At 38.9% G+C, this 21,272-nt stretch overlaps 1 protein-coding gene across 5 annotated transcripts in view; it reads right to left on the reverse strand.

The window, feature by feature from the left end:
• The window catches only part of ZNF827 (zinc finger protein 827), a 135,402-nt gene that overhangs the window by 23,050 nt on the left and 91,080 nt on the right, over window positions 1–21,272 (reverse strand). The gene's annotated exons all lie outside the window — the stretch shown is intronic.

Consider the following 21,272-nt stretch of genomic DNA (forward strand, 5'->3'; position numbering starts at 1 on the left):
AGTGCTTGGGGGGTCTCTCCTTTGAGGCATTGGTAAGTTTTACACTAATTTTTATTATTCACTTTCTCAGGCAATGTTTTCAAACATTTTCATTTTTATTGGCTTACTTCTTTGGGGAACTTTTGACAACTGGTCAGTTCAAAACTGATTGCAATGTTGCAAAGGCAGCAGCTAAACTAAGACAGCAAAGCGTGATCATCAGTTGATGAAGGTTGAATTGTGGTCCATCCTGCTCCCAGGGCCCTTAGGAATCAAAAACTTTCAACAGCTTGAGGAGTTCTGCTAGTCTTGCACTAAGAAGCTAGGGACCAGGAGTGAATCCTCTTTAGAGAAGAGCGAGTTTTAACTACTTTAAGACTAGATGGAATCTCCATTAGTGAAAGTGTGTTCCAGATGACAGAAAATGCAGAGGTGAAGGCTCTCAAACCACCAGACTGAGGGGAGGCATAGAGAAAAGAGCAGTGTTAGATCTTAGGGAATGAGGGGGAGTAGAAATAGATAATGTTCACAAGATAAGTTGGAGCAGCAAGGCTACAGAGGGAAATTTTGAACTGGATCCTGAAACAAATGGAGAGCCAGTGAAGTTTGAGGACAGTGGTGATGTCATCTTGCTTCTTCGTACTAGGGTTTCCCGGTTGAAAAGGGACCCTGGTGGCTCCAGTCAGCATCACTGATCGGGCTTTTAAAAGTCCGGTTGGTGGCACAGCAGGGTCCATGAGGGGAGGGATAGCTCAGTGGTTTGAGCATTGGCCTGCTAAACTCAGGGCTGTGAGTTCAAGCCTTGAGGGGGCCATTAGGAATCTGGGGCAAAAATCTGTCTGGGGATTGGTCCTGCTTTGAGCAGGGGGTTGGACTAGATGACTTCCTGAGGCCCCTTCCAACCCTGATATTCAATGATTCTAAGACAGGCTCCCTGCCTGCTGTGGCTCTGTGTGGCTCCCAGAAGCAGCGGCATGTCTGTTCTCCAGCTCCCACGCATAGGGTCAGCCATGGGGATTCCGCATGCTGCTCTCATTGGCCAGGAACCACAGCCAAAGGGAGCTACGGGGGGGGGGGGGTGCCTGTGGATGGGGCAGCACGCAGACCCACCTGGCTTCACCTCTGCATAGGAGCTGGAGTGGAGAGATGCCGCTGCTTCCAGGAGCTGCTTCAGGTAAGTTTCAGCCAGATGCTGCATCTCTGACCCCCTCCCACACCCTGCCCCAGCCCTGATCTCCCTCTCACCCTCCAAACTCCTTGGTCTCAACCCAGAGCACTCTCCTACATCCCAGAGCCTTCACCCCCAGTCACAGCCCTCACTCCCAGTTCCCTGGCCCAGTCCAGAGCCCCCTCCCACACCCTGAACCCCTCATTTCTGGTCCCACCCTGGAACCCACACCACCAGCCCAGAGCCCATACCCTCTCCCACACTCCAGCCCCCGAGTCAGCCCGGTGAAAATGAGCAAGTGATTGAGGGTGGAGAGAGCGAGCAACAGAGGGAAGGGGGATGGAGTGAGTGGGGGCAGAGCCTCAGATAAGGGGTGTGACAATGGTGTCCCGTTTTGTGGGAGTAGAAAGTTTGCAACCCCACTTCATACATGTCAGAAGCCAAGCATCAGCATGCTATGTCAGAGGAGATGCTTTTACACAATACCTCTTTAAGCAGGAGGAATTCTACACTTAGAAGTACACAAGATCAAATAAGGAAAATGTATTGGGTAATGTATTCGGCAATATTTTGTTTGTTTTGTTTAAGAGCCATCATTTCCAGTCAGCGTCCCTTTGACTAAAAGGCCAAGATTCAGTGGGACTTTCTACTCTATTCTACACCATCTGTGGGATTCTAGATGTACTATGTGAATAGCTAACACGTCAAAGACTATAGAACCGGTGTGTGTTTATTTAGAGCAATAGAGGAAATCTGGGTTGGGATTTCCTGTTAAATGGGTGCAGGGGGAGGAAAATACAGTATGACTCACCCAGGAGCTGAGATGAGACACAAAGGCTGAGACATTGTAATGTCCTGTAGGGCTCAAGTTATCACTGCAAGTCCCTGTCTGCACAAAGCAATGAGGCACTGAACCATGAGCAGTAAACATCACACTAGCATTGGCAAAGCTCCCATGAACCAGGACTCCCTGCAGTTGCAGGTTTGGTCTCCTTGTCTGTGCCAATTCTGCTTCCGTTTATAGAACAGAGCTGGCTGGGCAGCTTTTCAGTTGAATGAAAAATTCCAATACTTGACAAGTTAAGTAATAACAGAAAGGCTCTCTAGTTGGGAGTGGGGAATTTATGTAGTTATTATAGCATGTTTTATTGGCGGTCACACCTATCAGCACCACCACAGTTACATTTTATTGGTTTGGGGAGTTTTTTGTTTTTGTTTTTGCTGTGATACCATATCTATTTGTACAACAGGGACTTGACATTTGATAGAGGCCTTTGGATGCTACTATAATATAAATAAATAATAATAAATTTTTCTAGTGAGATGACTCATACATCTGTGAAATCAGTCGTCATTTTGTAAAAATTAATATGAAAAAGAATGCAGACCATATATGTCACAACTTCCAAGAACATCAATAAACAACTCATTTGGGTTTGTAAGATATCTACCATAATACTGTGGTATCTGAGTTGAGCTCAAAACAATGAACATTTTGACTCTGCAGCAATGCTATGGAAATTTTAGTAGAGCTTTCAGAGTACATAATTAAAACAGTGCTTCAAAGGGGTAATATGGTCATAATTATAAGAAAAGGTCAAGAGTGTGCAGGTTTCTTCAATAGCATCACAACAAAAACAAATTAATTGGGACACATACTAAACAAGCAGACTCAAATAGAAGTAAATACATCTCTTAACAATTCCTTCCAGTATTAGTCATTGGCCTTCTTTTATCTCTCAAGAAGCTGAAATATAAATCCAGCATAGGGAACAGGATATTGTATCTATCAGAGTTGTAGGAAACTCATAGAAAGCTTGAAAAAAAATATCCATTTTCAGATTATCCAGAGCTGTTAAAAACTAGTTCCATTATGTAGAATAGGATACTTCTGATGCTTTTAATTATTTAGTTTTATTTTAAAACTGTGCTGCTGGGTTGCAACCTTCAGTGATTTTTCTCCATTAACTGCTGAATCACTTTCCTGGCTGGGATACTGCAAAGTATTCTAGTCAGCGTGCCCCTTACTTTAGCTATCATGACCAAAGTAAGCATCTGGTGCAATGAGGTGCTGACCACCTCCCACAAGGTTCTTTGAGCTCTTCACTCTCATAGAAATCAATCACTTTGAGTGATTTCATGCTGTGAAAGGACACTATTTTGTCATCCATGGTAACCAAAGCTCTTTGTCCAAAGAACAGGTACAGCAAACTTTCCCACACCCACACCTCACCAATGACTTGAAGTATCAGAGGGGTAGCTGTGTTAGTCTGGATCTGTAAAAGCAGCAAAGAGTCCTGTGGCGCCTTATGGACTAACAGATGTCTGTTAGTCTATAAGGTGCCACAGGAGTCTTTGCTGCTTTCAATGACCTGAAGAGTCACTTCTGGTGGCGAGTGGATAGTTCAGTCATCATATCTACTCAATTCTTGGTTCCTCTGTTGGGATGGCAAATAGGGGTGCTGATTAGTGCCAGTTGTGATGGTGATTTTTCTGAAGTGGGTAGTATTTACCAACTCAGATATCACAGTATTATGGTAGATATCTTACAAAAACTTTAGACGGAGGATCAGTCAGTCAGTCAGACAGGAAGGAACTGGGTTGATATCAACTGATGTTGCATAATAAATCACCATTACATGGTAGCCTTCCCACAGAAATCCATCTTTTATCAAATTTTGTGTTACAAACTGTTCCTTCACTAAACACCAAAAGAGATTTTTCCCACATTGTGTACAAAATACTGATAATGTACTATAGATAGGGAGAAAGACAGGTTCATCTGTTAATTGAAAAGGTACTATAGACACTGGATGAGTAAAGAACCTGATCTAACAGGCATCTTTCTTCTGCAATTTCTTTGAATCCATAATTGTTTTGTATGCCAAGAAATCCTTACCTTTTTAAAAACAGGTAAGCGTGTTTGATGAAAGATTTCCGATTTAAACCCGTATTTAATAGCAAAAATACTGCTGGAAAAAGAGCAAAGTGAAAGGCAAATTTCAAAGCTTTAAGTGTAAAATACTGATGTTCCCAAATAAGAATATACTGTTATGTGTTGACTTAAGAGTTTAAAATGTTTTAAAACAAAGTACTTTTGGTGAAATGCAAGGTGTCTCAGTGCTACTGGAATGCAGAATTTTAAAAAGTAATAATATATAGTGTTCTGAACTCATGGATTTAAAACGGTTTGAAATGTTAATTTATGGAATTATGACTACACTCTGTGTACCACATTAAAGAGTTAATGTGTTACTTAAAAAATCCTGAATTTGAATCTTCAATAAATTTCTTGATAAAAAAGTAGTAAAATTTGTTAGCAACGTTTCTGTCCTTTATGCTACACCCAGATGTCATTTTGCTACCAATCCTACTAATTTCATATTGACAAGCAGCGTAAGACTGATGGCTTGAAAAAGGGCTAGAGGAAGGTGGGAGAAAGCCCGAGTCAGTATTATAACTGCAAAAATTTGCCACATTATACTGAATATTTCATGTCAATTCAATGGATGTTTCACGTATATTGGCAAGTTTGATTTTGTATCCTCAAATTAGTGACATCGGTATGGATAGCATATTCCACCATCCCTTATAAAAAGCCTTTAAGATGACTTTTGCTTGAGAAATGCTGAGAAAGGAAGCTTTATTTGGTTGAAAGTAAAAGCAAAGAAGAGAACAAAGTGTGATCTGAGTACATAAATAACTGAAAAATAGATTCACTAAATCAGCATTGTACATCACTGCTGGTAGTTCACAAAAGGGAATATTCCGACTCTAGTTTTAGACTATGAGACATGATAGTTTGATTATTTTCTTTATCGCTTTATTTAGCTGTTTTTACATTATCGCTTCACAATGTTTTAACTGTATTGTATTTTAAGCTATCATATAGCATCAGGATTACCTTGATGGGGGAGACAGTGAGAATGATTTATAAATAAAATTATTATAAAAGAATAAAGCTATGGGTCACCAAAAAAAAAAGTCACATGAAGGAGAAATTAATGTTTATACTTTTGGTTCTTTCACTAGCTATACCATCTCTCATCCTATAAACCACATAAATTGCTGCTTCAATGGGGTTCCATTTCAAACCTCCACACAGTCACAAGTAATCAAAGGTTCCCTGTTCTGCAAGCAGTGGTCCTAGCGGGACAAAGCAACCTGCATGGGCAGATCCTTATGTCCATGTAGAGTCCCACTTGAAAGAATTATAAAGATTTTCCTGTGCTACAAATACCCCCTGAAAAGGCTGAAATTAAAGATGCTGATGAAGCCTAAACAGGCACTTTTAGCATTTACAATATCATCATTCCTCTGAAAATGTGTATCATTTTTTATATTTAAGAAACATTTGGAGTTGTTGATGTAAGGTTAGAACTTCAGGATGGGTTCCACACAAGCAGACTTACTTCACATGGTCAAGTGGAAGCCAGGGCAGTGATTTTGAAGATGCGGTGAAGGTCAGAAAGAGAAAACTGATGGAGAGATCAGAGACAGAGCAGTGCTTAGTGAAAACAAGATTGAGTGGCCATTTTGATCAGTCCTGGGTTGAAGGTTAAATGGGGAGGTGAGAGTAGGTCAACATGCATGTTGAAGTAACCAAGAATGAGACAGAGAGGGAGAGATGCATATCAAACTCTGAACAGAAGGCACAAGATGGAGGGAAAAGGCAGGAAAAAGAGTAGGAAGTGGGGAGAAGATGGAAATGGCAGATGTGGGGGGGGGAGAAAATCAACAGTAGAGCTATGCGAATAACATTTTTCAGTTCACTGGCAATTATGAAAAATTGAAGACATTTCATTGTGGGCCAAACAAACAATATTTTTTTAAAATGTTCAGTGAATCAAAAAATAATAAAAAAATTAAAATGTTGTTTTGAGTCGACCCAAAACAAAACGTTTCAATTTTTGAGAATTTTTTAACTTTCAATTTTATTTTTCAATAATTTTAAAGGAAATTTTGAAACAAAAAGTCATTTTGAATTAAAAACTCAAAATTCAGTTTACAAAATATTGAAACTAAAAGTTTAGGTTTTTTGGAAATTTATCATTTTTTTAAAAACAATTTGGCAAAATTGATGCAAATTTACCAAAGGTTTTAGTGTCACCAAATTTGCGTTTTTCACCAAAAAACTTTTGGTCAAAATTTTTTGCCCACACCCATCACATTTCTTAGGGAACAACTCAGGGCAATGTCAGTGAAAGAGAAGCCACTTTGGGAGAAAGCAGCTGAAGAGGCAGTGTCAAATTGAGTAACCAGGTTTCTGTGACTGCAAGGAGATAGAGGCCTGAAAACAGGTGTAGCACAGGTAGCTGCTGTGCACGCTTCCCATGCAAGTATGATTCAACTCCGATCTGAAGAACCACTTTGGATCAAGAACAAATATTTCACAGAGGTCACTTGAAAAGCCATCAGATAACTTTTGGTTCCTTCAAGTGCCTCATATTTACCATTCAAAGAGGACAGAATACTCTGTACATAGCGTTGCATTTGTACCACCAAGGCTTGTACCACTTGAAAGCCTAGTTCTCTTTATTTTTTAAAGATGAAAAGTTTAATAAAAGTTTTATTCAGAAAAAAGTTGTTGTAATATTCAACCAGTCAAGCCAAAATTGCTTTAAAAACATGCATTTGGGAAATCTCCTCTCCACTCTTATCATTGCACTCAACTAAGATATTTCATTGGCTCTCCGTTTTTGTGCAGTGCCTCATTTGAGATTTTTTTTTTTTTTGCTTTAGAAATTTCCACTTACATGCTCATCCATCTTTTGTGCCAATAGCATAGCACATAAAAACTGACTAGAGAACGCCTTTACTGAACTATGCAATTAAAGTACTACTGCAAATTTGGTCTCTAAAAGCCCACAAACCACTTACAAACTTAATAATATATTGACTGTATGAAGTTTCATCTTCTCCAAACACAGTATTTCTTACTCTCATTCCCCTACTCACTTTCAAAGTGATTCTACCTGCACTGCCAAAAGTTATGTTGCTAGTAATCCAGTTAAAATAAATTGTGGATTCTTTCCAGATATTGTAGTTCCTTTATAAAATATGCTTTCCTATTTACCTACTGTAATTGTGGGCCTGGGTGAATACCGTTTTCATTTATCATTGTCACTACCCCACTGAACTATTTAGTCCTTTATTTTTGGATAATATTTTAAATTGTGAACAGAATCATTTGTGGAATCTTGTTTTATATGAGCAACTTTGATTCTTTTTTTACTTTACATTCCCATATGCATCTCCTTAATATTTTTTTAAGAGATCCTATTTCTTAACCTCACTTCAGGTGAAACACTATAAGTTTGTTTGTCTCCTTAATATTTTTGTTACGCTTTTTCTAGCTATAAAAATGTTCAGTATTGTCACCTGCAATATTTTTTAGTCACAATGCATGTCAGATAAGAATGGTTGTTAAGCGGATGTCAAGTTTCCTTTTTTACTAATTTATCGTCCAAATATAATAATCTTTGTTCCATCTGGTAGAAGGAACATGAGTTTTATTTTATGAAACCTGAAACAATGATACACATTGTGCAATCCATGCTACAATATGTAGAAAAAAACTCATTGCTAAATAAAACAATTTAATTAAACTAAACCTTAGTGGATACTCAAGGTTTTTCAAATGTTTTTGCAAATAATTATCATTACTATGGAAATACAGTGAATATCAAAATAACGTTTATGGTAGTCTGACTTACTGACCATAAAGATCCTTATTTGATAAAGATGACTATTTGTATATGCATAGTGTCATACTTCTAAGTTGTACATATGCTATTTCTAAAATTGCCTGGTACTAGGTTTGGAAGTATTGGACTAAGGAGCCCACATTCCCCTTACAAGGAAGCATTAACTTTGTACACCGAGGTAGTCCAAATGAACAACAGAATTGCCCAAAAGTGATAGAGAAAGATGTCTGTTTCCATGAAGGGAGATAATGAGGAGATGGGGCTTTAATGAGGCTCAGACAGGAGTCAGGAAAAACATCCAACCAACCATCTGCTCAAGCAAAGTGGATGGATGAGACAATGAAAGGTGAGAGCAGGAGTCCACCACCACAGACACCAGGGATGGGCCAGGTTGCTAAAAAATGGAAGTTCACAAAGATGGTGACAAACATAAGAGCTGGAATCTGAATAAAACAGGAGGCAGACTAGGAAAGGAGACAGGAGGCAGAGGAAATTACAGCAACATAGGTGAGCCCAAGATGAGAGGACTTATTTTCTCTTGTCCTTAAAAAGCATTTCTACATAAACTTCACTTGTAATACAAATAATTTTCCACCTAAGCAGCAAGGTTTATAGTAACCTTAAACTGTATACCAAAACTTTGAGATTTCCTTTTATTTTAATTGATTCTCTCTTTTTTCCATATTGGATAAATATGTTTGATTTACGCAATATAAAGTTACTAGTTGTTATCTATGCAGAGGCAAACAATCCTTTGACTTCTGAGGAGAGGCAGGGGGATATCTGATCCTAAACCGAGCTTGAGTTTCAGTTGCCAAAAATTAAACACAAGTTGCTTTTGGTGCTTTGCCAATGTGACCATTGTAAAACCATTGAACAGACCTACGAGTCTCATGGTACATCATATCACATCCTGTGAAACGGACCAAAGTGACAAACAAAAACCTAGGAAGTACTTTTCAAATTTTGATATTTTATTTTTTAAACTGAGTTTTCAAAAACAAATACACAACTATTTGCCCCATCTTTCTCTCTTCAAAACTTGTTTTTAAAGAGAGTAATTTAAAATCCAATATGAACAAATATGGGATGAAGTGAAACTTTTTTCCAGTTTGCTTCTCATACTGATGTGAGTTTCAAATGATCCCAGGAATATGAAGTGAAGCCATCAAGGGGTTTTTTTTGGTTTGAAGATAAATCATGAAAAAAAACACTCATTTTAGAGAGGTTTCCCACCCAGACCTTAAATCAGTCCATGTTTGTGAATCTTGGTGAAGCTAGTCTCAGTTGCATATTTTAAACAAACCCTGAAACATAGATAATTCTGCTGTAGTTCCTTTACAGAAACTAGTTTTTACAACAAACATAACTTTTTTCGTCAACATCAGACTGCATATAACATGGAAGAGGCCCCAACTTCCACCATATATTGTACTGCCCTCTTCAATGTGAGTCATAAACAGGACTGCCTTCTCAGAAACTTCAGTCTTTACCAAGACAAAAGAAAAAGGCAATGTAAAAATGCATAACATATGCTAAAAAGTCAGATGGGCACTGGTCATGAAATGTAGCACTGATAGCAAAAACATCATCAATCAGAAGTCCTTTCAGATCTGCATTGGCTTCAGGAGTTTATCTAACACCTTTACCATCTTTAATGATGGTCACGATGTGGAAGATCAATCAGTCTGACATTTAGTTTTCTAACTGTAGCAGAAACAATTCCCCCCGGGTGGGAGGGGAGAGATGGAAATTGAATTATTTTTTCACTGAGGGAATTGTGACATTATAAAATCAGGAAAGTGGGTGAAACTGATAAATCCTCTTTTCCTTCCGACATATATGCTTTTAAAAGCTTAACCGATCACTACTGACAAATAGCACAATCATCTGAGTAACAAAAAACGTCATTCTCTTTGCCTTGTTCTAAAAAAATCCTTATTGTATGTTTTTAAAAAGAGAGTATGTATCCATTCGCAACACAGAACCTGAAAGTGTCTCCCAAGATCTATGAGAATAAGAGATCGTCCTTCAGGACTGGTTGTAGATCCTTGATGATGCGCTGGAGAGGTTTTAGTTGGGGCTGAAGGTGACGGCTAGTGGCGTTCTGTTACTTTCTTTGTTGGGCCTGTCCTGTAGTAGGATGACTTCTGACTCTGTCAATCAGTTTCTTCACTTCAGCAGGTGGGTATTGTAGTTTTAAGAATGCTTGATAAAGATCTTGTAGGTGTTTGTCTGAGGGATTGGAGCAAATGTGGTTGTATCTCAGAGCCTGGCTGTAGATAACGGATCGTGTGATGTGTTCTGGATGAAAACTGGAGGCATGTAGGTAAGTATAGTGGTCAGTAGGTTTCTGGTATAGGGTGGTGTTTATGTGACCATCGCTTATTAGCACTGTAGTGTCCAGGAAGTGGATCTCTTGTGTGGACTGGTCCAGGCGGAGGCTGATAGTGGGATGGAAATTGTTGAAATCATAGTGGAATTCCTCAAGGGCTTCTTTTCCACGGGTCCAAATAATGATGTCATTAATGTAGTGCAAGTAGAGTAGGGGCGTTAGGGGATGAGAGCTGAGGAAGAGTTCTATGTCAGCCATGAAAATGTTGGCATACTGTGGGGCCATGGGTACCCATAGCAGTGCCGCTGACTTAAAGGTATAAATTGTCCCCAAATGTGAAATAGTTGTGGGTGAGGACAAAGTCACAAAGTTCAGCCACCAGGTTTGTCGTGACATTATTGGAGATACTGTTCCTAACAGCTTGTAGTCCATCTTTGTGTGGAATGTTAGGCTTGAATAAAGACTGGTAGTGGATAGGTCATTACACAGACTAAAAACCATTTCCCCATGCTAATTTCCCCCCTACTGTTACTCATACCTTCTTGTCAACTGTTTGAAATAGGTCATCCTGATTATCACTACAAAAGTTTTTATTCCTTCTGCTGATAATAGCCCACTTTAATTGACTAGTCAGCCTTGTTAGAGTTAGTATGGCACCTCCATTTTTTCATGTTCTCTGTGTGTATATATATATATCTTCCTACTGTACTTTCCACTGCATGCATCTGATGAAGTAGGTTTTAGCCCACGAAAGCTTATGCCCAAATAAATTTATTAGTCTCTATGGTGCCACAAGTACTCCTCGTTCTCTCCTAATTCAGTTCCATGCAGCTCACCAACATTTTTAGTTCATTTATATTGCTTGTTACATTTATTTTGGGTGCTATGAAATCCAATCTGTATCTATTTCTGTATGTCTGAGTGACTACTGTATTTGGAAAATAGAATGCACTTATTTTCTAATAAAAGTCAGTGCAGGTTTATTTGTCCGTTGCAATTCAGTTTGTTATGATAAACTTCAGAGAAAATCCTACTCAAAATTAATCTAGGCTACTTATACACACCATTTGGACCATTCTGGTCTGTGTACATAATGAATGCTTGCTTTATCTGTCAATATGCCACTTTCATTTATGAGTCCTGTTGAAATGGCGACCTCTCTTTCACAGAAAGAAGGCAATAATACAATTAGGGATTTGCACAGACACTAATATGCATATTCTCCATCCAGAAGTTTGATGTTAATAAAAATGAATTTGCCTTAAGGTTACAATTTTCACTCTGGGCTTCAGCATCCCTTTCCATTTTCCAGCCAAAAAGCTACACAAAAAATAATATACAAACTGTTTAAGCCAGTGGGCAGATACACCAGCGGAGGGATGTAAAAATACAGCCCAAAGCAGCTCAGATCAAGTCCTTTTCCTCAGGGCTAGCTTTATTGATACAAAAAGATTCAAACAAGAGCAAAGCAACTCAGAACACTTGGTTACAGCCACCTTTTCAGCTTTCAGCAAGCTGGTAGAGGGGAGGCCACACCCTTTCTCCTAGACAGCTGCAGCCCCTTCCCCTCTGCACCTCATTGCAGCTCACTTACATGATAGACAGTGAACCTCGGCTGTGCTTGAAACCCCTTACATACTGGGACTTAAAGAGAGCTTTATACCTCATCTCTCACACACAAATAAGAGTTGTAGAGCTCCTACATGGAATCTTTTCCTGTTTTATCTTTTATCCAGTAGCATTTTGTGACATCAGTCTAGTCAGCATATTGGGCTGCCCGTGATGGAGTGGACTATAACTCCCAAAAACCAGTGTGGCAAATTTTAACTGAGGTCTAACTTGGAAGCCATTAAAAGAAAGATATGAAAGTCTTCTGCCCACCCTCTCCTAAGGTACCATTAAAAAAAAAAATAGTCTTCTGCTGGCCCACCCTCACTAGTGGCTGATGGGATTTGTAATTAACTTCCTCCTAGGCAGACTGATGTAGAAGATAGCTGTGCACAAGATAGATGATGAGGTGAGGAGGCGAGAGTCCCAAATTAACTTTTAAAAGAAATGTCTGGTACAGGTCTCCATTCGTTAATAAAAGGAAAAGGTGTTTTAAAAATCTCTCTTACTACTTTATGTTCAGCTTGTATTCAGATAAATTTCATATTTAGGAAGGAGTACAACTCAATCCTGATATTAAATTTCCACAAATATTCAGATATAGAAAAATCAATACAAAATTTGGGCTTATTTATATGTGGGTCTAAATATGACGAAGAGCCCAATACAGTACAATGCGTATTTGTAAACCAGTGGTTCCTTCCATCAAGAGCCATACAACTGGTAATTTAATATGACATCTTTATCATTCAAATTAATGACAGCTTAGAAAGTTCCATTTGCAGTATCTCCATTCATTTTATGTATTTATTTTAAAATCCTAATGACAGTAAAACATTTGTGACTCTAATTCTTTTACTCCTTGCAAAGTTGTTTTTGGTGGAGTAAGTGCCAGGTTTCTTACTGTGTCTACGACATGGACTTTGGAGAGAGAAAAATGTTACCATGTGTGAAAAGTGCATCCAGTATGAAAGAGTGAAAAAGTCATTGCCCACGTGCTTTGTTTCCCACACGTAAGGAAAGTTACCTTTCGCTGTTTTGCTTTGGATTTGGTGTTTGTGTAATTTATTAACACAGTTGTTGTCTTGCTGGGTTTAATGATTTGGATCCAGAGTGGGTTATTTTGAATGAAACTGGAAGGTATTTGTTGCAAGTGAATTTACTTTGTTCTTGTGTTGGTTACCCAATGCTGATTTTGCTTTAAAAAGGAACAGATGCAAAAAGAGATATTATACAAAATGAAAATATACATTTTTGCTTGTGTGGGAGGAATGTACAGCATGAGAGGAGAAAGGCTGTGCCAATTAAAATTAGCCCATAATAAAACAAGAGTCACAATGTTTCAGTTATAAAACAAGTACTCTTCCACACAGTCATTAAACATAGACCAGACTTCGGGTTTCTATAGCATCTTTCATCCTGATGGTCCCTTGAAGTGTTTACAAAGTAATTAGTGAGTGCAGTGACTTTGCAGTCAAAGAGAGTAGCCATTGTGTGCTCAACATTAGTTCCAGGCATTCGCATCTGTTATACTGAGGAAAGGAGTAATAGCCAGAATACTACGAGTTTCACATATACTTCAAAGAGATCTTTAAATTCTGCCTGGAAGGCCACTGAACAGTGACTGGTAAACAACAAAAAAAGGGCTTGGTTTTGGTTTTGTTATTTTACCCAAAGGACGACATTGCCACTGTCTGAATTAGAGATGGGCTTGGGCTGCACAGCTTTGATCCAGACCTGAATGTTCTCAAAGAACATGGGATGTTCAGAACTAGGGTTTTGTCCAATCTCCTACAAGAAAAATGGTTAACTTGAATCCATGAAATTACAGGCCAGAGGTGAGAAAACTACCTTATAATCCACATCATTATTATTTTCTCCCTCTTTTGTGGACTGCTACAAGTGCTGTAAATAGAGAATCTAGGCCATATATAGACTATTAATTTCATACACACTCTCATGCTGTGAGTTTCTCTTTTGTGAGATCATTTTGAAGTGGTTTGTTCTGCTCAGTTACACATTACCATGCCCTGAAAATTCTTTCAAAATGGAAAGAATGACTGCTAAGATCATGTTAGTTATAGTGACTATAATGGATAACAGGAGACGGTCATTATTACAATATTAGAAACCTGCAACACATGGAATTTCTTAGTGACAGTTCCTTCTAGGGAACACACATGCATTACATGCAAACCCATCTGGCAGCAGCCCTAGAAAAAGTGACAAAGGAAATGTACTATAGAGATAGAATATAACAGAATAAGTTAGAATCATATGCATCCCAGCTGGTTATAGCCCCAGAAAGGGAGCCAGGGATCTGGAATACCATTCCATCTGCTCACTATATGCAATTCAAGCTGTCTATCAAGGCAGTTGGAGAATGCGTGTCCAGCAACGTAAGTGTCTATGCTGCAGTTAGGCACGTGATAATGAGAATTTAAAGATATGATGCAATAAAGAACAATGTGATGCAATGTGCTTAAGCCAGAACCACTGAAACATAGTTCAGTGCTAAATTAAGTTGAACAAATGCTGTTAAATCTGTCTCTCTAGGAAGAAATATGCCAAATGTGCCCGCTGCTACAGCATTCCAAGTGAACTGGCTTTCCAAAAACAGCTTTCTACAAGCTGTAATGAGTCATCTGTCTCCTGCTATCAGAGAGTAACAAGACTAGCTGACAAATCCTCTCTCTTCTAAGGGCAGCAATGTAGAGAAAGCATACCACATAAGAGAACTTAAATTAGTTTTCTGTTTATGAAAAATCAAGCTGCATATAAAGATGATAAGGAATCAAGAGCCATTATAACTGATTGACTACTCTGCCATAGGGAATTTCCTGCAAATCCTGGGCTTGTCACAGAGGTAGGTTATGTCTGATTGATTAAGTCAATATATTTTATTTTACCTATTTGGATGTATAGAAAAAATAAAGAGGGACCTGCAGAAATCTCTAGGCAATCTCTGACACTGTGGTGCAGAACATGCCTTTGCACTTGCTTCCATAGGGAATATCCATAGGGATAGGCACTCGAAGAAAGGAATATTACTTACCTCACAGTAACTGGAGTTCTTTGAGATGTGATCCCTATGGGTATTTGCTGTGGATGCACATGTGCTCTATGCATCTGGGACTGGAAATGTTTCCAACAGCAGTATCCATTGATTTACGCCTGTGCTCTTCATGTCGTTGTGCTCTCAACTGAGGGCATAAAGGGTGACACAGACTGATTCTCCAGTTCTCACTCTACTGCAAATCTGAGAGGATCTGAGCAGAGGGGAAGGAGGACAGGACACGAATACCCATAGAGACCACACATCTTGAAGAACTCCAATTACTGAAATGTAAGTAACCTTCCTTTCTTCTATGAGTGCTGGTCCCTAAGGGTATTTCAGTATGAGTGACTCCCAAGCAGTGTTCATTGAGGACATGAGTGCAAGGATGTCTTCTGTATCAGTTCTCACGAGTGCTGAACCAAATGAAGCATCCCCAGTTGAGTCTCGAACCAGGGCATAGTTCCCAATAAATGTGTGAATGAAGCCCCAGATTAGGCGAGAGCCCTGTGTACCTCCAGGAAGTGGTGTTTCCTGTCCTCTCTAGAATTATGAGGTTACCCGTAGGTGAACTGTCTGGTTCAAGTGAAAGTCAGAAGGAACTTCGCGAATAAATTTGGAATGCAACACTCAGAAATACTTTATGTCTGTGGAAGATCATATAAGGTGGGTCCGCCCTAAGGGTCCTGAGCTCACCTACTCTTCTGGCCAAGGTGATAGCTGTTAGGAAGGCCACCTTCACTGATAAGCGCAAGAGGAAGCAGGAGGCTAAGTGTTAAAATGGCAGGTTCATAAGCGCTGACAGTACAAGGTTCAGATCTCAAGCAGGAATAGGTCTCGATACTGACAGGAACATCCTGACAGTGCCTTTTTAGAACTTTACTGTGAGGCAGAGGTGGGGGAGAAAACTGAACAGTTCTCCACTAGAGGATGAAATGCACTAATAACTGCTAACGTACCTATAATGAACTGATGGGTAGGCCCAAGGACTTCAAGGAGAGGAGACAGTACAAAGTAAGAGGAATCCAGAACTCCTTAGGAAACAATAATGCTTTTGTCAGATGGAGAACCTATTCCATTTGGCAACATAAAACTTTCTTGTAGAGTTTCCTGCTATTGAGAAGGATGTACACCTCTACCCTGATATAACACAACCTGATATAACACAAATTCGAATATAACATGGTAATGCAGTGCTGTATGGGGGTGGGGCTGCACACTGTGGTGGATCAAAGCAAGTTCAATATAACACAGTTTCACCTATAATGCGGTAAGATTTTTTGGCTCCCGAGGACACCATTATATAGGGGTAGAGGTGTATTGGACCTCCTCTGAGCACAATCTCTCTTAAGTCTCCGGCCCAGGCAAAAACCAGGCTGCCAGGTGGGGATGGTTGGTTTTGTCTCCATTCTTTGATAGTTGGTCCAGAAATGGCTGTAGGTGAATGCACAGGAAGGAGGTCAGCTGCAAAGCCATGGTGAATCAGAACTGTTGCAGCCACCATGACTAATAGCAAAGGGTAAGGTAAAAAAGAGGAAAGATCTGAACACTCCACACAAAACTGAGCTTTTGAAAACAAAATTAATCAAGGAACCAAAGGACATGAAGAGAAGAAATTCTTGAATTGCCTATATACTAATGCTAGGAGTCTGGGGAACAAACAGAGGAATTGGAATTGCTCATTTATGAGAATAAATTCAATCGAGCTGATATTACTGAAATGTTGTGGGACAGTTCACACTACTGGAATGTTAAAATCAATGGTTATAATCTATTTAGGAAGGATAGAGTGGGCAAAAGGGGAAAGGGAATAGAACTCTGTCAAAAATGGCATTACCTGTTCCAAAGTCACTGATAACTCAGAAGAAAATGATCTTGAATGCTTATGGATCAATATCCTAACCAATAAGACTCAAAATGGGGTATTAGTTGATTTCTGTTACAGATCACCATAGCACACTAAGGAAAAGGACAACAGCATCTTTATGCACTTAACTATAAGGTGTAGGGGAAAAAAATTGATGTAATCAAGTGACATATGAAGGTCTACCAGTACTATAACATCCTTGGAATTTCTAAAAACTATAGATGCAATTTCCTAACTCAAAGTGTAGCAATCAACACAGGGGAATTCTTTATTAGACCTTATTTTAACAGAGAGGAACCGATCACAGAACTGAAAATTAATGGTAGCTTAGGTACACGTGATCATGACTTGATCACATTTATAGTGTACAAGCTGAATATACACACACTCACATCTATACACACACCCACACCTGGTGCTTTAATAGTACCAATTCCACAAAAGTGAAAACAATTAGGAGCCAAATCAGTTGGGAGGAAGAATTTAATCAGAAAAATGTGAATGATAATTGGGAATCATTGAAGAACACCTTTTTAGATACCCCAAAAGCCACAATCAAGGAAGAAGGCCATATGAGCTAAAAAACTAAGTGAAAGCAGCTATACCAAATAGAAAAATTATATTTACCAAATGGAAGGAAGGGGAAATTGATAGTAATGAATATAAACCGAAAGTTGGTAATTGTAGAAAACTGACAAGGAAAGCAAAAAGACACAAGGAAAAAATTTATGGCCAGCACAATTGAGGACAGTAAGGAGGAATTTTTAAAATACTTTAAGAACAGAAAGAATTCTGACGATGTTCTTTGTCCAATACTAGATGGAAATGGTAGAATTATCAATAATATTGCAGAAAAGGCAGAAGTGTTTAATACATTTTTCCGTTCTGTAGGGGGGTGGGGAATATGACAGTCTTCTCATACGGTGATAAAGCTCTTTCCATTTCACTAGAATCTCTGGAGGATGTTAAACAGAAGCTGCTAACGCTAGACATTTTTACATCAGCAGCTCCAGATAATAGTTTTAAAAGAACTGGCTGAGGAGCTTGCAGGACTGTTAATGTTGATTTTTAATAAGTCCTGGAGCACTGGGGAAGTTCCAGAAGACTGAAAAAAAGCTAATGTTGTGCTAATTTTCAAAATGGGTAAATGAGATGACCTGGGTAATTATATGCCTGTTAGCCTGACATCAATCCCAGGCAAAACAATAAAGAGGCTGATAGGAGGCTCAATGACTCAATTAATAAACAGCTAAAGGAGAACAATGTAATTAACGCATATCAACATGAGTTTATGGAAAATAGTTCCTGTCAAGCGATTTTGATTTTTTTTTTTTTTTTTGGCTGAGATTACAAGTTTGGTTGATAAAGGCATTAGTGTTACTAGACTTCTATATGGCATTTGACCCTGTGCCACATGACATTTTGATTAAAAAAACTAGAAAAATAAAAATTAACATGGCACGCATGTTACATGGATTAAAATCTGGCTAACTGATGGGTCTCAAAGAGTAACTGCAATGGTGACTCATCATCAAATGGATATATTTCTAGTGGGGTCCCAGAGGGATCTGTTCTTGGCCCTGTGCTATTTAAAATAAATAGAATCATCACTGATAAAATCTGCAAATGACACAAAAACTGTAGTAGTAGTAAATAATGAAGAGGACAGAGTGATAATGATTCAGGGAAATCTGGATTGCTTGGTAAACAGGGCCCAAATAAACAATATGTGTTTTCATACAGCTAAATGTAAATGCACATATCTAGGAACAAAGAACATAGGCCATACTTACAGAATGGGGGCTCTGTTACGGGGGAAGCAGTGACTCTACAAAAGATTTGTGGATTATGGTAGATAATGATCTAAACATGAACTCCCAATATAATGCTGTGGCCAAACTATGCATAAACAAGGAAATCTTGAGAGTAGTAGCGAGATTATTTTACCTCTGTATTTGGCACTTGTGCGACCTCTGCTAGAATCCTTTGTTCAGTTCTAGTGCCCACAATTCAAGAAGAATGTTGATATTTTGGAGAGGGTTCACAGAAGAGCCACAAGAATGTTCAAAGGGTTAGAAAATATGCTTTACAGTGACAGACTCAAAGAGCTCATTTTATTTAGTTTAACAAAGATGAGGTGACATGACTTGTGTACAAACAAAGGCATGACTTGCTTACAGTCCAAGTATCTTCATGGGGTGCAAATATTTAACAGTGAGTTCTTTAATCTAGCAGAGAAATGTAAAATACTATCCAATGACTGGAAGTTGAAGCTAGACAAATTCAGGCTGGAAATAAGGCATCCATTTTTTTTTAATTAATTTCTTTTTTTTTTTTTTTGGACACCGAGAGCAGTTATCTACTGGAATAATTTACCAAGAGTTGTAGTGGAGTCTCCATCATGGACCATTTTAAAATTAAAATTGGACAAATTTCTAAAAGATACACTCTATGAATAATTTAGGGAAGTTCAAAGGTCCCTTCTGATCCTGGAATCTATGAATGTCTGCATCTTTCACAGTTATACAAATATCAAGACTCCGTGACATGGAAGAGTTTAATTGAGAACCGAGTTTCATCTTCCTCCTACCTATTACTCTTCTCATTTCCAAATCAAGTACAATAGAATCTGTTTACAATTCTCTGCTTATTGTTAAATAAAATGAGATTCTCTCTCAGATAGGTTCAACGAACTGCAATGTGAAAAGTGGAGTCTCTTTACAGTAATTCTGTGCAAAACACAGGGTGGCTTTTTGGTTCTTAAAATTTATTTTGTGTGTGACTAGTACTAATTTTTGTGAAAACTGTGTGATATTGGATTGATAGCTCTTAACAATAAAGTTCTCAATGTACACAGAACAGTTGCTGACGACAGGTCATTATTTTCTTGATCAAAAATGATTTTATTTGGCTGATAACACCACAGGAAGAGATGGGAAATTACATCAGAATGTTCAATAAACAAAGGGAAAAGGGGAAGAAAAAAAGTCCCCCAAATGTATCAAACATTAGAATATAAGAATAGCCATACTGGGTCGGACCAATCATCCACCTCAGCCAGTATCCTGTCTTCCAACAGTGGCCAGTGTCAGATATGTCAGGGGAATGAACACAACAGGGCAATTATCAAATAATCCCCTGTTGTTCAGTCCTGGCTTCTGGATGCCCAGAACAGGAGGTTGCATCCCTGACCATCCTGGCTAATAGGCACTGATGGATCTATTTTTCATGAACTCATCTAATTCTTTTTTTAATCCAGTTATAATGTTTGGCCTTCACAACACCCCCTGGCAGCAAGTTCCATGGGTTGACTGTATGTTGGGTGGGGAAATATTTCCTTATGTTTGTTTTAAACATGGTGACTATTAGTTTCATTGGTTGACCCCTTGTGGTATGTGATGGGGTAAATGACACTTCACTATTCACTTTCCCCATACCATTCGTAATTTTATAGACCTCCATCATATCTCCCTTTAGTCATCTCTTCTCTTGAGCTGAACCAGTCCTTTAAATCTTTCCTTATATAGAATTTGTTCCATGCCATACTAATCATTTCTGTTGCCCTTCTCTGTACGTTTTCCAACTTTAATATACCTTTTTTGAGATGTGGTATTGAAGGTGTGCATGTATCATGGATTTGCATATTGACATTATAATATTTTCTGTCTTATTATCTATCTCTTTCCTAACAGTTCCCAACATGGTTAGCTTTTTTGACTTCCGCTGCACACTGAGTAGATGTTTTCAGAGAACTATCCATGATGACTCCAAGATCTCTTTCTTGAGTAGTAACAGCTAATTTAGACCCCAGAATTTTATGTATAGTTGAGATTATTTTTTTCCACTGAGCATTACTTTACACTTATCAACACTGAATTTTATCTCCATTTTGTTGCCCAATAACCCAGTATGGAGAGATCCCTTTGTAACTTTTTGCAGTCAGTTTTGGACTTTTCATTGCTACAGACTAGGGACCAAGTGGCTAGGCAGTAGTTCTGCAGAAAAGGATCTAGGGCTTACAGTGGACGAGAAGCTGGATATGAGTCAACTGTGTGCCCTTGTTGCCAAGAAGGCTAACAGCATTTTGGGCTGTATAAGCAGGGACATTGCAAGCAGATCGAGGGATGTGATCATTCCCTTCTATTTGACATTGGTAAGGCCTCATCTGGAGTATTGTGTCCAGTTTTGGGCCCTACACTACAAGAAGGATGTGGAAAAATTGGAAAGAGTCCAGCGGAGGGCAACAAAAATGATTAGGGACCTGGAGCACAAGACTTATGAGGAGAGGCTGAGGGAACTGCGGAAGAGAAGAATGAAGGGGGGATTTGATAGCTGCTTTCAACTACCTGAACGGGGGTTCCAAAGAGGATGGATCTAGACTGTTCTCAGTGGTAGCAGATGACAGAACAAGGAGTAATGGTCTCAAGTTGCAGTGGGGGAGGTTTAGGTTGAATATTAGGAAAAACTTTTTCACTCAGAGAGTGGTGAAGTACTGGAATGGGTTACCGAGGGAGGTGGTGGAATCTCCTTCCTTAGAGGTTTTTAAGGTCAGG

Source organism: Gopherus flavomarginatus, chromosome 3 (genome assembly GCF_025201925.1).
Source record: "Gopherus flavomarginatus isolate rGopFla2 chromosome 3, rGopFla2.mat.asm, whole genome shotgun sequence".
In the NCBI taxonomy this organism is placed as follows: domain Eukaryota; kingdom Metazoa; phylum Chordata; order Testudines; family Testudinidae; genus Gopherus; species Gopherus flavomarginatus.